Consider the following 19,288-nt stretch of genomic DNA (forward strand, 5'->3'; position numbering starts at 1 on the left):
TTGCCTCACAGCAAGAGATTCTCCAGTTCAATTATCAGCTGGAGTTCCTTTTGTGTGGAATCTGCATGTCCTTATGGCATTTGCATGGGTTTCTCCCAGGTGTCCTGGTTTCCTCCCACATTCCAAAGACATGTGTCTGGAGTGTTTCGCCCCCAGGCCTCTGTAGATAATAGGATCTGTCCCAGTGGACTTTCCCACTAAAGAAGTATTAAATAAATAAATAAACAAACAAAAGGCAAGGTATTGGGTCATCTACAGGAAGCAATTGGAACCTCAGGAGGTAGCATAGCAAGGAAGGATGATGGATAAATGGAAGCAACAAGAAGAAATCAGATTTTCAGATGAAGATGAAGAAGAAGAATGAGATCAGCTCTGAAAGTCACAGATTGGCCAAGAAGTGGTCCAGATATTGACATCAGCAAATGAGGTTAATATCCTTCTGGTACTTTACCCAAAAAGGCAGCAAGCTATGGGGTTAAGGAAGACAGCAAGTGCTAGAGATGGGGGTGAAATGTGATAGATAACCTCCTCATGTTCTAGGCCTGCAAGAAAGTGCAGTGGTATTGCAGAATCTTACCCAACAACTAAAGAAAGAGTGTAAAATGGACCAGCAACTTGACTGAGAAATGTAGGGGGTTTAGAGTTATCTCAGATGAAAGATTCAGTGTATCAGAGTACATCAAAGTTTGCAGGCCACTGGCTTGTGTCACTAAATTATTGTATGTCAAACAATGGAAATCCAAGCTAGTGATTTCAAACACACAAATTAAACATCTAATTAGAAAACACATGGGGTACAAACGGCTCTTCTTCAAGTGAACTGGGCAGCAGATCAATATCCCAGTAAAATGAAAAGCATTTTTTGACATTCTAAGTCCTATGCAATATAACTTATAGATATGGGTTCATGGGAAAGGCTGTTCACATCATGAAGCCCTTCACTTTTTTTTGTTTTCTTTTAGTACTGTGTTACTTAGTGCTGATTGCATTTGCTTTAATACACTGCATAGTTGCCTTAGATATCTGCATCTGCTTGCATGGCATTGTCTTTTGTTACTCTTATTTTTCCTGGTCAAAATGTGCAAATAAATTGTAGAAAAAAAAAATTAAACAGGATGCAAACAAAAGACTTCCTTCTTGATAGATGGCAATGCCACTGCTGCAAACCACCTGATTAGTTTGTTCCTTTCCTTACACCTCTCCCACAGAATAGCATACTGTTACCACAAACTAAAACACATCTCTTGTGCATACTCAGTTCTTCTAAATTAACTAACATCAGAATGCTCCTTAATATACCACTGACTTTCTCAAGGTATTCATCTACTTTTTGTCCTGGCCACCACGTCCTTCCCCTGTATACTTTCTGCTATATATCTCTCACTAATTATTCACTCACAGAACTTTATTTCTAGCTCTATCTCTTCTCACACTAACATCTTCTCTACCTTATCCAATGCATGCCTTTCCAGTACACAGCAATCTCTTTCTCTCTCTCTCTGTCTCTCTAGGTCTCTTTCTCCCTTCATTATTTCATACTTGTATCAACCCTACCTGGACATCCAATAATCATTCATCAACTATCTCCGATACTGTCTTTCTATAACCATTTCCTTTAAACTGTGCAATACAACCACCAAAACAGTCTTTGCATTAATTTCTTTTAAAATTTCAATTAAATGTATGTACACTAGAGAGCAACCTTCAAAGCTGTCATTGCATATTTTTTATGACACATCTGCTTTAAAGGGTGTATATTGCACAGTACTATTAATTCATTGTTTAACTCTCACTAAGTCTCTGCTATAATTGTATAAATACTTTTGCTTTAACTGATGTTTTACACATTGTCATTTAAAAATGCTGTGTTTGTAACGATAGAGCTTTTCTTCCTCGGCATCTGCTGAAAAGGGATTTTACTTCCTATTTGGACTTTCCTGGTAAACACATGTAAACAAATAAAATAAATTTGCAATGGCCACATACATTCTCACTAAATGTAGAGACCCATCAGCTATGTGACCCTCTTTCTCTTTCTGGCAGGATCTGACCCTCTTTGACCTCCTATTCCATCTAAGAACAAATGTTTTTTGTACACCTAGTTAAAGACAGCTTTGAAGTCTGACTAGTGTAATATGCAAAGCCATGGAAAGAATCATCATGGAAATGATCAACAAAGACATAGGACCCAACCCATTTTGATTTTGTAAGGGGAAGGCCATACCTACTAAACCTGGTAAACTTCTTCAATAAGGTCTCCGAGGCAATCGATGAGGGGGAAAAGGTGCATACCTCCTACCTGAACCTGGCTAAGGTATTCAATGCAAAACCCCACTAAGGTACAGTTGACAAACTCACTGAACTGGGGATAAACCTCTACATAATCCACTGGATTGCCAGCTGGCTCACAGGACCCAGGAAGTCAGGATCGGAGATATCACCTCCACTAAGAGACCTGTCACCAGTGGGGTACCTCGGGACTCCATGTTGGGACTGCTCCTACTTGTGTCTACTTCTCAGAGGTAAAGGCTAATGTCAAGGGTCTTTGGCTAGCCAAGTTCATAGATTGGGAGCTATCACAGATTCCCCCCATGACACAAAAATCTTAAGAGGTTCTAATACAGACAAAAGACTATGGCCAAAGTCCCAGATTAAAATTCAGTGTCAAGAAATGCATTATAGTGCCTTTAGGTAAGACTGTCACCCAGGCTAATTACTCTATCAGTAAGAAACCCCTAAGAGTTGACCCCATAGTCAGGTATCTGGGAGCATATGTAGATAGTAATCTGGCCTTTTACCAACCAATAGTAAGAAAATCATTCTATGTTTCCCAACTTATGAGTAAAGGCATGGAATCCATATCCAAGGAAGACATAGTGCCACTTTATTTAGCCCTTATCAGACCCATCACTGAGTATTAATGTCCACTTTGGCATGTACCTGATCAGACATATGCAACAGTTGGAATGCCCACAAAGGTTCTTTACCAGGAGAATGCAGGGTATAAGCACATTGTCTTACAGATGACCTTAAAACCCTATCTCTGTATTCTATCTTGTACAGCTTACTGAGAGGTAATCTATGTCTGTCATACAAGGCATCCTCAGATCCAGCTCTGATGGAACTTTTGCATATCTGCAAAATGAACAACATCAGAACCACTAGATTAAGACATGTTGGCAAGACAGACATGTATCTCAGAGGATCCCATGCTCAGGAACAGGCTCCCCATCCATGTGAAGCAGACTCTATTCCTAGCCCTATTTAAGTGTGACCTTGACCAATGGATCAGAAATCAGAAATTCACCGTGGGTATGGCACTCTTGTCTCTGTTAGACAGATGTAGGTAGTAATGCCCAAACTAACATACCCCCCACAAATAACCTCTAGAAACTTCCTAACTAACATCAGCCATCCTAATAAAAGCCCATGATACATAGAGACACAATTGGATTGGACTGCACAGATCTATATTAGATAAACAAACTTTGGAAAGTTCGACTGTCATATGGTCAACACCATATGATCAAACTTTCAAAAGTTTGAATATCTAATAAAAAAATAATGTACACAAAACACCTACCTGACCATTGTATGCAGGGGGGGGCAAGCCCCCCTGCACCCCCACGTGGGGGGCTGCGTCCCCCTACACCACCCACTCTTTATATATACCAACTCCAAGATCGCACTGCAGTGCAGAAAAGAGAAATCTTCCCATTCAGCGCTGTACGGAGATCTTCATTACAATGTTTGAACATTCAAAAATCCGATCATATGGTGTCAACCATATGACACTCAGAATTTTGAATGTTTGAACATTCAATATAGACCCGGATTGCACAGCTAGGCTTAGAAAGGCCCTGGTGGTCATTAGCCTAGTACATACCAATGAACCTGTAAAGGAACAATACCTTCATTAACAGATGAACAAAACTTTTGGGTATGTTAGATTCATATCCCAACATAAACCCCACCTCTGGAATAAACTTTCATTATATATGGAGCAGAGTTGCTCTCTTGCTACTTTCAAAGTAAACCTAGATAATTTGAAGGTCAGCCTCTGATTCTGTCCTGGCCTATCTTGCATTGCCTCCTTGAGGATAGAAGGAGCTTTTGAATATGTTTTATTTGCCAAGTTTGTAATGATCTGCAGACTGATTGCCTAGTATGTATCTAAGAACCTATGTATAAAATATAATGAGAACTTTAATTACAGCACCCTATAGTGGAATACCTGGATAAATATAACAACAGACAGAAAGACATTTTTAGTACTTATAAGAGGTCTCATTCACCTAGCTAAAGAGCACACATAAAAAAACTATAGAGCTTAAGGGATCTATAAAACAGCAAAAATAAATTGCTTAATGCTTGTAAGAGATCTCCTTATAACTACCTTTTGAGCACCCTCAATGGTGGGTTTGGCATAATGGTTAAGGTTTTCACCTCATAAGGATAAGGTACAGGATTTGATTCTGACTTCAGAGGATTAACTAGGCTTAAAATGGCACTTCAGGGCAGTTAGCCTTGTACTCACACATGAAATATTGAAGAGTTTAAGGGACCTGTAAGAAAGCTCAAAGCTGAATATAAATGAAAAAAATACTTACTAAAACAAAAAATAATTACAAATCATTCTTTATCTATAACAGGGAATTAATAACTAACACCCAACAATGTCTGGAGCTAGCCTACAATGATATTGCATACTGTAACCCAGAAAAAATAGCAAATTTAGTTAGCTGACAAATTTATTTTTAATTTTACTCCACGCACAGTTACAGTTATTACACAGATTCCACAGTCCCTCTTTAGTTACTATGGAACAAGTTTCCTCAGCCCTCTCAAAAGCAAAAAACACCTCTTCAATGGTCTCTCATAATAAACTCTGTTGCCTTATTATTTTTTTTCTAAACAAAAAACATCTTTATTAAACCATGACTTATAGCATAGGCAATTATACATTTATATAAATAAAAACAAACCACATGAACGCAATCCTAGTTGCAAGCATTTTACACCATGAACCATACTGACACACTCCCAGTTGCAAACATTATATATCCTTTATAATTTACATGGTCATTTCCAGTCAAACATTACATTTATTTATTTATATATTTATTTATTTATATTTGTTGACCGGGAGTGTCCGACTGGATGTAGGTCCATTTTCAGCGGAGACCCGGGGAGAAAAGCTCCACAGTTAAAATAAACAGGCAGTAGTTACATTGGATTACATAGCGATTAACAATTTAACATAGCAATTACTTACAACATATTTACAGATGAAGAACATAGTACATCAGTAGACAACTAGAATCTTTATCTGCATAGTACATAACAGACATTAACAAAAGTTACAATAAGAATTTCCTGCTGTATAATAAGTACTAGGCTTATGAGCATCTGAGCTTGCTATAATCAAGGTAGTTAGTTAGTATTACATAGCTCATTTAAGTCCTGCCTACTTTTAAACCTCATTCCTCCCCCGTATGTATTGTTCCCACAATTCCCATTTTCCTATGTAGTTTTCTCCTACCTTTTCTAAATATCTCAGTTCCAGTTGTTTTATCTCTGTTACTATATTCACTACTTCTAATACAGCTGGTTTAGATTTTGATTTCCATTTTCTAGTAATTGACTTTTTGGCAGCCACCATAATTATCAGTGCAAAATATTGCTTATCTGAACCCCTGCTTAACCTCTTTTTTGTGTGCTTTTTGCATTTTGCATTAAGACAACTTGGAATTACTCATCTAGTGGCAGTAGGGGGTAGCTTGTCTATCTGATTTGGAAAACACACAGGAAGCTTAAAGTGAAGTCACTTTAGAGCTTGGCTCATTCCTACAGAACTCAGTAATGCTTGATGTCCACACCTGTGTATTCAAGTGTTTTTGCTTCCATCCGGTGCCATCCAGGTCAAGATAAGTACTTTTATTTGAAACATTGCACTTCCCCAAACTATTTAAGTGTACTGTCACTGTTTTCTTGCATTATTTATTACATTTATCTGCATTTTAGGACTGTAAATTGCATTTGTTTTCTATTGTTATTGCTGCTGGATTCATTGTTTGAAAATCACCTTAAATTGTTGTATTAACTAGTTATTGCATTTGCTTCTGTTAGCTTTTCACTTTTAGATAACTTTTGTGTATTTTTACATTACGAAGACTTTGAATTATTCATCTAGTGGCAGCAGGGGGTAGCCTAGTTTGCTCAACTTGGAAACCACACAGGAAGGCTTAAAGTGAATTCATTTTTATTGGTCAGAAGATTATTTAGTCAGTTTTCTCAGTTTACATTGTCTTTATTAATGTGGCATGTTTCTGTGACACTGCTCTTTGTGCAGACACTTTGAAACAAAAAATTCCCTATAGAACTACCTCTGAGACTGTACCCATTAATTCAGCTGCACAAAGAGCAAGTAGCCTGTATGCTGAGGAACACTGCCCCACAAATCTACCCCTACTTAGTTTAGCTTTTGTTTCTATCCTCAGAATCACCCAAGCTAGCCCACTATTAAAACACAACAAAAACAGCTTGCGAAGTCAAAGTTGATTCAAGGTTTACTTGTATAAAACAATAAAAACACTTTAAGCACAATGATAAAAGACACTTTTCATTTGCACTGAAGCAAACTTCCTCAGAAGCCTTTGTAATTTGAAACACCACGAATTTAAATTAATTGTTCTGCTGACATCACAGATTCAATTACCCTGATACATTATAAAATGTAAAGTTGTAGTTCATAAAATATTCAGCCACAACAGCGGATCCCTGTTTCTATAGAACCGGTATCAGAAACACCACCACTGGATGGCAGTAATAGGATTGAGGAGTTGAACAATGCCAGTCCTTTACAGCCGTCATTGGATTTCTGGTTAGCTGAAAAGATTTCTTTTTCATGTGTCCCTCAAATTATACAAGTGACAACACAAATGGATGGAGGTAATAATGCTTTTTCTACTATTGTCACTGACTTGAAACTGTTTGATGCTTATTTAGTTAAAATCAAAAAGTTACAGCTTGAAATTGCTTATTTTCAAGAATGTTTAAAGCTCAAAGTGGTACCCAAAGGCCTTAGATGTCACCTCTTTCAGACAGGGTTGGAAGCTGGCTCGTCTTTCCATGTGGACTTAAATTATTCAACAGCCAGGGTCTCAAACTATCAGAGGTTATTATTAAACATTGCAACTTGTGGGTCGACAATTTGTCCAAACTTGTGACTGATTTAGATTGTAAAATCAAACGAGACCTCAATTTCGACCATTATAAATTTGAGCAGGGTCGTGCATTTTCAAGTATAAATGACCACATGGTGAAGTTAAAATCCAACAAAATCAAAAAATTGAATAGAGATGTAAAAGCATATGAACAGGGTACTGCTTATCCTAAACCAACTCCAGCCCAGGTTTGGCTTAAATCTAATTCAAACATGCATGGTGACAAACTGGCTAGTGTCAGCTCGGGAAATGGTACCACTAATTCAAACTTCATCCATTTGGATACTAGTTCTGAAAAGTTGGTTGCCGGTGATGAGTCTGGTACCAGTGCTAATCAGTCTGTTCTAGATTAAGATACAGGCGTTAGACATAGTGAAAGATTATGTAACAACACCATCAACCCTAAAGCTCAAGGCAACCATCACCAACAAAACCAAAATTAGGTTTTTCAGGAGGCCAACCATACCAGAACAAGACCGAAGCAAAGAACTTTTTCATCAAACAACAAACAAAACAACAGAAACAAGAGGTGGAAGAAATAATATCGCAATTACTTCCCTATTCTGGTCAAGACAAGGACAATTGTGCATTTGACCAGGAAAGTCCGACTGACATTTGGGACACTATGGGTGCATTTTCCGAAAATAATATCACCTTTAATACCACCCCTGAAACTAACATTGTTATTGTGAATAATGTAACTTCTGACATTGACAATGACTTAACCAGTGGTGATATGGGTGAAGTAGATGACGTTGATCTAATTGGGCAAGGAGAAGCTAGTAATGTTCTTAACAACCCAGTGATAATATCTAACAGTAAGGGTGATTTTAAAATTTACAACTACTCTAGTTCTAACATCACTAGAGATATGGCTGACTTATTGTCTAAAGGATACACTTTTGTACCAACTCAGAAATTAGATATAGTGAAAACAATTATCGATATTAAATTATTTGTGAGAAAGTTGAATTTAACTTTGATGATGGGTAAAACTACAGCTAACTCTGTCCCCTTTTTTGTTTCAAGTACCCTTAATCCACCTTTGAATCCAGTCCTACAAACATTCAAACAAATTTGTGAGTTGGATATCAGATAGAGTCCACATTTTAATAAAAAGGTGTCGAAATCTAATATATCTAGTGATGAAAAAGATTTCTTAGCTTTTATTAAAACCCAGAGGATAAGGGTATGTAAACCAGACAAAGGTGGTGGGTTGGAAATATTTGACATCAGTGACTACGTCTCTCGTATGGAAGAGTTACTTGATTCACCAGCCTATCAACTAAGCTCACGTTCTGAAGTAAACAGAGCTTACCAGTTGATCAACACGTGTATTAAAGATCTGTTTATCGATGGTAGTATAGACCAGAAAACGTATAATTACTTTTCTGTACTTTACCCACGGTATCCTTACATGTTTGGGATTCCCAAACTACATAAGAGTGTAACCTTACCACCCCTGCGTCCACTAACTGATGGTCGAAATTCACCTACATACCCTATAGAGAAATTTGTGGACGATTTGTTAAAAAAGTATTTATTGCCAGAGGTTCACGTGTGTAAGGACTCGTGGTCCTTTCTAGCGGACCTAAATAAAATCGAGTATAACAGCGATTATAATTTTTTAACTATAGATGTTAAAGATCTTTACACTTGTATCCCCTGCTCAGTGGGCACCGATTGGGCAGCTACCAGATTAAGGCAGAATGGTGCATCTAACAGTGAGATCAGGCTAGTAATCGAATTGCTGGATTTGGTATTAACTAAAAATTATTTCATGTTTGAGGAATCATTCTACTTGCAAATATCTGGTATTGCCATGGGTTCCCCTTGTGGGGGGAGTTTAGCAAACATCGTCATGGCCCAGTGGGAGAGCGAGTATGTGTTTAACAACCCTAATGAAACCAGTAAAATAATATACTACACCAGGTTTCTGGACGACATATTTATATTAGTGAAGGGTCCAGCTCAGGTAGGATCAGAACTATTGCAATACTTCAATGGTACAACAGACTTTCTCAGATTTACTTCGACATTTGATACAGACAAAATAGCATATTTGGATTTGTTAGTAGTAAAAATAGAGCCTTACACTGTTATCAAGCAAGTATTTACAGGAAGGCAACGTACTCAAATGATTTTCTTCATTTTTCGAGCTGCCACCCATTTCACCAGAAACGTTCGGTCGTTAAAGGCCAATCGTATTAACACACAGTTGTGTGATTTTTATGGAGAGTGTGACCATCTCAAGCTAATGTTTCTTGATCGAAGATATCCTGAAGATCTAATTGATAGGTTGATAGATGAGGTCACGGATAAAAGATTGAATGTTTTTTATCCACCAATATTAATGGTGAAAACCAAATGCGATACAATAATGGATCCATCAAGTAGTTCACTTGAAATAGTAACCCCTATGTACAGAAATAATAGTAGACCATCATCTAGTGTTAATAATTTCTGTTCGAAATTCATCACTACATTTACCTGTGACAGTCATCTAGTAATAGGTATATTAAAGAAAAACTGGGAGCTATTCAGATCATTCCCAATGTTATGGGATAGATTAGGAGATACACCCCATACAATTTTTAGAAGGGGTAGGAATTTGAAAAATGTTCTTGAATCAGTAAATCTTCAGGCAACAAATGTAACTGGTATGTTTAAATGTGAGGCATGCAATTATTGTAAGTATATGGAAACTTCCAATACCTATGTGGTCAATAACTTTAAATATAAGGTTTGATTCAAATTCAATTGTAACTCCAAGTTTATAGTTTACTTTGCAAAGTGTAAACAGTGCAATGGCTTTTATATTGGGAAAATGGAGCGTAAACTCCATGAGAGGGTTTATGAACACCAATATGCAATCAACAAAAGAAAAATGGATAATGCATTGGCAAAGCATGTACATTCTTTTCCTGGTCATAGCTTTTCATACATGGCCATAGACCAAGTAAACATATCACCAAGAGGGGGCCCGATACCAATTATTTTAGAAGAATTGGAATTAGCATGGCAGATCAGGCTAGATGCCTACAGCCTGCCCGGGTTAAATGACATGTGTTCAGTTACTTATATTTTGAAAAATAAAAACATGTGCAGATAGTATATTTTGCACGTAGCATATAATGAAATTGTGAGTCAACATATTATTTTATTATATTTTAATGCAATACTAGGCCTATAAACATATAAAAGTGAATTAAAGCTAGTCGAAAGACCTTTTTTATACACACATATATAAAAATACATACACAAAAATATATGTTTCTATATATTTATATAAATATACATATACATTTTATGTTTAGTATAAATAAATATATTACATATATATAAAAAAAAAATTTCCTTGCAATTGTGAGCATATTGTGTGTATAATATGGAAAATATACTTAGCATTTGATAGTTTAAAGTGGACTTAGGAGATGGGGAGTGGTTTTAAGTATTTTATGAACTACAACTTTAAATTTTATAATGTATCAGGGTAATTGAATCTGTGATGTCAGCAGAACAATTAATTTAAACTTGTGGTGTTTCAAATTACAAAGGCTTCTGAGGAAGTTTGCTTTAGTGCAAACGAAAAGTGTCTTTTATCATCGTGCTTAAATTGTTTTTATTGTTTTATACAAGTAAACCTTGAATCAACTTCGACTTCGCAAGCTGTTTTTGATGTGTTTTTTCATCAGTTTTTGTCTGCGTTTAAGATTTTCTAGCCCACTATTAAACCGTCTTGTACCACACCTTTGTAGTTCACCTACAACCCCACCTCTGGAACAAACATAGATATGTACATTGCCAGTTTCTCCATCATTAGTCTGGTGAATGTGGGCATCCTGAGACAATGTAGCAATTGCCTCATGTTCACTGACAACCAACTGATAGAGATGTAATTACACAATGTCATTGGAGACAAGACTCTTACATACAAGTACTCAAAATAATGAATAGGCTTTCAGTAACACACACATTACACCCACTAGGCATAGTATGCACCTTATAAATAGACCAACACATGTTGAAGAACTTAAAAGCAAACTTCCTAAACCTGAAAGACCTCCCAGATATTCGACCTGAAACAATTATCCTCAGCAAACTCAAAAGCACTCTACTGCAATAACACCCAACACTACACATGCACCCACACCCCCATGAAGCTTCAACTATAAAGCCCATGAGGCAAGCCAACACACTACCCACTACTTTATTTATAGGAGACTCTGTTGTGTGATATATGGATGCCTTCCTCCATCACTAGTCTGAGCAAGGAGAAAATCACTGGCAGTTGCCTGTCAAGGATCAGGATCCATCAAGTCACACATGCACTCAGGTCAATGGACCACAAGTAGCAGTATGACTCAGTCATAATGCATGTGCGTGCACAAGTCCTGAGACATACCTCCCCAAGCTATAACAAGAGAGGGATTATGGTGCTCTTGGACCATATGCCCTTGGTTGGTACAGGCCTAGCAGTGAGCACCATTCTATCTTTACCGTGGATAATGCCGCTATATGAACAGAAGATGATTGACTTTAATAATTGTCATAGTATCTGGTGTCATTCAAGAGGGTACAGTATTTGTCAGCATGGGAGAATATAGTAAGCAGATCAGGTTGCTTTGCCAGGGATAGTCTGCATCTGCCCCCCCCCCCCCCCCCCCAGGCTTTTGAATACTAGTTAAAACACTGTATTCCAACATAGTGCCTTTTTAGGTAATGTCAAAATGACAAGTCTTCCTACATAGCAAAATCAACCTAGGGGAATTTAAATGTGTTATTGCTCAATGCCAGGAGCCTAAGCTTGAAACTTTATTCCCTGCAAGTTCTCTTTACCTTGGAGAATGCATGCATCTGTGCAGTTACCAAGACATGCTTTAAAGCTACATACAGTACCCCGTCAGTGCAGGAATACAATGCCTTCTACATATTTAGACCATTTATTACACAGGCAGGAAATAAAGGTGGAGGTGTCTTGATCTACATCAAAAACAACCTCAAGGGTTGGTCAAACAGAATGACACTCTTGAGTTTCTCTATGCCCAAATTACCATAGGTAGAATTCTATACCATAGCCTTGCAAGCTATAGATCATCCTCTATTAACACAATCCACAACTCATATTTACACCTATTGGAGCCACATACCATCCAACCAAATACCATCTTCATGGGCAACTTTAAGCACCCCTCTATAAACTGGGAATCATAAATGGCCCCAAACTTACAGGCACAGATATTCCTGGACTTTGTAAATATAAACACCCTGGGCCAGATAGTCCACATGCCCAGTACTGGTGCAAACAAAAAGTATATGGTTCACACAAATATGGGAGAATGCTGCACCCCCCCCCCCCCCCACAACAGCCAGTGCAGTGTCCTCTCTGGTAAGGTCAGACCATAAAGCTGTCTCCTTTGAAATAAAAAGTCAGTGCTGTGACCCCAGCAAATCCTGTAACAAGAACTATTCTAAGGCAAACTGCCTATCATTACGTGATTGCATAACAACTTTTTAAGCCTAACCCAACCCAGAGAACACAGCTGGCTATACAGAATTGTTCACAGAAACCCTATACAATCATGTCAATAGATGTATAGAGAGCTGTGTGTGTATGTGTGTGTGTGTGTGTGTGTGTGTGTGTGTGTGTGTGTGTGTGTGTGTGTGTGTGTGTGTGTGTGTGTGTGTGTGTGCATGGGTACATGTGATAGATACATGTAACCTATAACAAGTCAAAGTTTTTCAATAAAATCAGTAAATTATTTATTTATTTATTGCATTTGTTTACTGGGAAAGTCCAATGGGCCTAGGTGATTCCATTTTCAGTGGAGGCCCGGGGAGAAAACCTCCACACAAAAATCACATTACAGAATACAAATATCAAATGTAACGTTATTTACAGTTTTATTTATTTATTTATTTATTTATTGATTGATTTTTTAATTTTTTTTAAATTTTTTTAGCAAATCTCTGAACAATAGGGGTAATTCTGTGGGGAAAATCATAAAACTATGCTTAAATAATTACAATTAAGACATATATCAAATGGTGACCATGATTTCATCTCTGTGGGCTCAGCTCACTCTTATCTTCTATGGCAAATTTTCAAGCCGTTGTTTCACCCAGGCTGTCATGCCACTCTACATCTGTCTGATTTTTTCACTTTATTTTTTTTAATTTTCTTAGTATAGCAGGTCTGCCTGATATTACCATAGGTTCATAGGTTCATAGGTTCATACTAGGCTATCTGCCTTAGGGCATTTATAAGCCTAGCCAGAGTGTGTTTGGCTTTCGCTACCCATTTTAAATTAATTTTGCTATGCCCTTTTTCGAGGTTAGTATACTGTGCCTCTGTCTAACATTGACATAGAAGTGATACCTGGGGTAAACCTACGATCTCCCATCCAGTCATCAAGATTCCTCTTGAAGAGAGTCAGTGAGGGACTCTGCCTAACCTGGACTGGGATTTTATTCCAGAGTGAAGGGAGCCTCTGGGTTATGAATCTGTCTCTCCAGCATGTCCTATTTATTACAGTGCTGAGGTTCAAGTCTCTCGAGCGTGTAGCTCGATGGGATTTGGATTTTCTGAGGTGCAACATATCCATTAACTCCAGGTTGGACATGGCTTTATACATCAGGCACAGATCGCCTCTGAGCATGCGGTATGCCACTGAGTAGAGCTGGAGTTTCTTTAACCGGGCAGCATATGGCATCTGTTTGAGCCCTTTGATCCTCTTGGTGAGGTACTTTTGGGGTCTTTCCAGTTGCTGCAGGTGTCTGGTAAGGTACATCCCAAAAGGGGCATTGTACTCAATTATGGGCCTGATGAGGGATGAGTAAAGAGGCACAATGACCTCCCCTGATCTAGATGTGAATCCCTTCATGATTAGGTGGGCTATATAAAATGTTTTTCTAACCACTTTGGCCACGTGGTTGTCAAATGAGAGATTGCTATCAACTTGGGTCCCCAGGTCTCTAATTACTTCTTCTGTACTTAATGGATTACCACCTATGTGGTAATTTGTGGGCACTTTGTTTTTGCCATAGGGGATGACTATACACTTTTTGGCGTTTAGCTTGAGGCCATGGCTCTGGCACCAGTTGTCTGTTTCTATGAGGCCCTTTTGGAGGATGCTTGTGTCAGCTGGAGAGTCAATTATGGTGCCCAGTTTGCAGTCATCTGCGAACTTGGTCAGCCACAGTCCTTCCGTGTTGGCCTGTACCTCCGATAAATATATACCGAACAAGAGAGGTCCCAGGACTGAGCCTTGTGGGACGCCACTTGTAACTGGTTTGGAGTCTGACATGGCTCCAGCAATTCTAACCATGTGGGTTCTGTCCTTGAGCCAGTTTGCAACCCATCTAGTGACATAGGGGTTTATATTTAAGCTGGTGAGCTTATCTATATTGCCCGAGTGGGGTATTGTATCGAAGACTTTTGGGAGGTCCAGGTAGGCTGTGTGGACCACCTTCCCCGCGTCAATGGCCTTGGTGACTGTTTCAAAGAAATTGACCAGGTTTAAGAGGCAGGATCTGCCCTTAACAAAGCCGAACTGTGTAGGATACAGTGTCTGTAGGTCCCCAACATCTTTATTTATGAGGTCCATGATGATCCTTTCCATAGCTTTGCAGACCAAGCTAGTCAGGCTTATGGGGCGATAGTTTCCATGATCCATTGAGGCACCACTTTTGTGGAGAGGGACCACTGTTGCTGTATGCCACTCTTTGGGTACATATCATGTAGTAAGGCTGAGATTGAACAGTAGTTTTATGTTTGGGTTTAGCTCTTCTTGGAGTTCATGTAGGATGCAGCCCGGGACACCGTGTGGTCCCATTGATGCTGTGTTTTTTGCTTTGGAGAGGGCGGCTCTTACCTGAGCATCTGAGATGTCAGGGGGGCAGCACTCTGCTGGGATAGATATTTGCTCTTTTGGTGGGGGGGGGGGGTTGCGTTGAACCTGTCAGCTAGGATGTTGGCAATGTCTGTGGGTTTGGTGTATTTTTTGTCATTTTGGACTAATTCTGAGCATATCTGGGAATTCCCACCCAGGTTCCTAACATAACTAAAGAAAGCCTTGTGATTATCCTTAGTGTCCTGTGCAATTCTTCTCTCGAAGCTGGCCTTAGACGATTTTATGAGTGCCCGTAGTTTTTTGCTAATACTGATCAGAGATGCCTTCCCTTTTTGTGATTTTGCTCTGTCTTGTAGTAGCTTCCTCCTTCTATTGTATAGTTTGTTTATGGCTGGGGTCCACCAGACAGGACGTCTGCCTTTGGAGGATTGGGTCTTGGTTTTATTTGGGATTGCATCATCCATGCATTCCTGAAGGTGTTCATAGAATGCGTTTATAAAGGATTCTGCAGTCTGGGCCATATTTTTCACAGGCCCGGGGGCTTTGAAGGATTCCACCTCAGTTTTGAGGAGTGTGAAATTTGCTTTAGAGAATTTTTTCACTGTGGTTTTCAGGGCAAGGGGTGGAGTCGGGATGTGAATATCCAGTGAGATTAGTTTATGGTCTGATCTTACCAGTGAGGGATACACTTCTAGTCTGGAGCATAAAGTCCCCATGTTGGTGATGATCAGGTCCAGTATGTTTTCCCCTCTTGTGGGAGTGGTAACAAGTTGTTCCATAGCATTTGAGTTTATAAATTCTAGTAACCTTTGGGCTAGGGTGTTGGAGCTAGAGTAATGCTCCCAGTCTATGTTTGGGTAGTTGAAGTCGCTGGATAGACCTTCATATTTTCCAGTGTTCTCAGGAAGGCCGAGTGGGGTTCCTGGGTTTGGGAGGGTGGTCTGTAGCAGGCTATAAACTGGAAGGCAGTTTTACCCACTGTTAGTTGCACATGGATAGTCTCTGATGCTTCGTGCTGTGCCACCAACCTGGAGGTGTGGGTATCTTTGACAAATATTGATACTCCCCCTCCTTTTGTGGTTTGGTCCCAGTTTTGGGGCCGAAAAGCATGGTATGAGGTATAACCTGGTAGTGCTGGGGATGCTCTCAGGACCCTTGAGCCAGGTTTCTGTTACTGCACAGATATCGATGTTCTCCATGCTAAGGAGAGTTTCTAGTGCATGCATCTTGAGGTTTAGACTTCTGGCGTTGAGTAGCATTACTCTTAGTTTCTTATCCCTTGTGATACCTATGGAGGTGGGTTTGTCTTTTGAGCCTTGTCTAAAAAAGGCACTATGGGGGTAGCAAGAGTCTTTGCCAATATCCGAAAGCCCAGGGGTGACAGGTGCAAGCCATCCCTAGCGAAGCATCGTGGCTTGTCGAGCATGTCATCCCAGGCTGACAGGCATTGGATCCCCTTTGAATGACACCAATACTTAAGCCAATTGTTGAAATTGATCATCTTGTCTTCATATTATGGCATCATTCTTGGTGAGGGTAAGATGCCACTCAAGGCCAGGGTCATACCGGCCTGGGCTACGTGCTCAGAGAGCTCCTCTATGTCTCTTTTCATGTAGTCCAGGGAGGTACATCTCAGGTCATTCACACCAGCATGGGCAATGACTGAGTCATATTTGTACTTGCCTTGGAGTGACCTGAGTGCTTGTGTTATGTGGTGGATCCTAGCGTCCGACAGACAGCTCACAGTGACCTTCTCCTTGGTCAATTCTCCTCACTCTGGAGAATTTAGACATCTGTTCCATGAGCAGGACTTGGTTTAAACAGTAGAAAGTACTATGTCAGTGCAAAGCAACATAGCCTTTCACTCCTTTAGGCCAAAAAATGCACAGACTGGGGCCAAAGGTGGAGGTGTCTCAGTCTACATTAGCAATAAGCATACCACCAGGTTGGTTTAACAGGATGATACCATGGGGCTTATTAATGTGCACGTCACCATAGGTAAGGTCTGTCACCATATCATGGATAGCTTCAGGTCACTATCTATGCCCCTAGAATCTTATGACTCTTACCTAAACCTAACAGAGCTACTCACCATCCAACCAAACACCCTATTCATGAGTGACTAACAAACCCCCAGTAGACAGGGAAATTTACACTGCCTCAAACTTACAGGCACAACACGTCCAGGAATATATTAACACAAACACAATGGAACAGACAGTGCATGCTAAACCCAGCTAAACTAGTAACAGTTAGGAACTGTTCTAAGGCAAAATGTATCCTATTAAGTGACAGTTTGTCAAAATTCAAGGCTCCCCTACCCTGAGACCACAGCTATGTGTGCAACTTATTCAAAGTCCCTATACAAATAAGTGATTGGCTGCATAGAGTCTAACATACCTACAAGAAGTAAAACCAAAACAAATGCTAAAAGCAAACCACACTTGTAGAATCCTCACCTAAACGGTGTATATAATAAAAAGAAGAAAGCTCACAGCCAAAACCAGGAAGAGAAACTCCCTTAAAAACAAATGCTCTTTTATATAGCTTAACAAGAATCTCAATGGTCTAAGTTCAACAAGGCCAACTATGAGGTCTGAACAGATTCGTAGGCTAAGGACAATCACAGCTGTGTCTGGAACTTTAATGGCAGCACACAGCAGTATGCTGAACTGGTGGTAAACAGTGCCAACTTCACTGATCATAGGTTCATAGGTTCATAGGTGTGTACTAGGCTAACAGCCCTGGAGCCTATATAAGCCTAGCCCATGGGAGTACCCTGGCATCATGCCGCCCAAAGTTAGTTCCGAGTGCCCCTGTCAAGCAAGGCTACTGAAGTGATTCCAGGGGTGAACTTCCTATTGCCCATCCACTCATCAAGATTTCTCTTAAAGAGAGCCAGTGAATGCTTGATGTAATTGGGAAGTATGTTCCAGAGTATGGGAAGTCTCTGGGTTAGGAACCTGTCCCTCCAGCATGTTCTGTTTATTGTGGTAATGAGGTTTAGGTCCCTGGAGCATGTGGCATGGAGGGATTGGGAATTCTTTAGGTGTAGCATATCTAGAAGCTCTGGGTCAGACATGGCTTTGTAGGTCAAGCAGAGATCGCCTCTAAGTAGGCGATAAGAGACAGAGTATAGCTGAAAATTTTTGAGTCTGTCCATACAGTGCATGTGTCTAAGGCCTAAGATCCTCTTAGTGAGGTATTTTTGTGGCCTTTCCAGTTGTTGTAGATGTCTAATGAGGTAAATACCAAATGGGCATTGTAGTCTATAATAGGTCTAATGAGGGACGAGTAGAGAGGGATTATGACCTCTTTCTTCCCGGATGAGAAACTTTTTGTAATGAGATGTGCCACATAGAAGGACTTTCTGACTACAGTGGCAATGTGGTTATCAAAGGAGAGGTTGCTGTCAACTTGTGTCCCCTGGTCTTTTATCACACCTTCAGTGTTTAGTGGACTACCGCCTATGTGGTAGTTCATGTGCACTGAATTTTTCCCAAAGGGAATGACAATGCACTTTTTGGCATTGAGCTTAAGGCCATGGTTCTGGCACCAGTCATTGTTGTCAGAGAGGCCTTTTTTAGAATGTCTACATCAGGTGAAGAATCAATAATGGCTTCCAGTTTGCTATCATCTGCAAACTTGGTCAGCCAGAGTCCCTTGAACTTCAGAGAAGTAGATGCCAAAACAGGAGTGGACTTAGGACCAATCCCTGTGGAACACAACTTGTAATTGGTCGGTAGTCAGATTTCGAGTCTGCTACTTTCACACTGTGGGTTCTATCAGTGAGCCAGTTGGCAATCAATCTTATAACATAGGGGTTTATGTCTAGTTTAGTGAGTCTATCTATGATTCCTTAGTGAGGGATGGTGTCGAAGGCCTTGGCAATATCTAGGTAGGATGTGTGAACTACCTTGCTCTCATCCACAGCTCTGGTGACAGACTCGAAGAAGTCTATCAGGTTGAGCAGGCATAATCTATCTTTCACAAACCCAAACTGTGTGGGTCCAGAGTTTGGAGATTGCCTGTGTCCTTATTTATAAGGTACATGATGATGAACTCCATAGCCTTACATATCAGATTCATCAGACTAATGGGGTGGTAGTTCCCAGGGGCTGCAGTCACTCCCCTTTTGTGGAGTGGGATGACCTTAGCAGCATGACATTCAGTAGGAACAAAGCCTGAAATGAAGCTGTGATTGAACAG

This window comes from Protopterus annectens, chromosome 9.part0 (assembly GCF_019279795.1).
Source record: "Protopterus annectens isolate FY-2018-M chromosome 9.part0, PAN1.0, whole genome shotgun sequence".
NCBI lineage: Eukaryota > Metazoa > Chordata > Ceratodontiformes > Protopteridae > Protopterus > Protopterus annectens.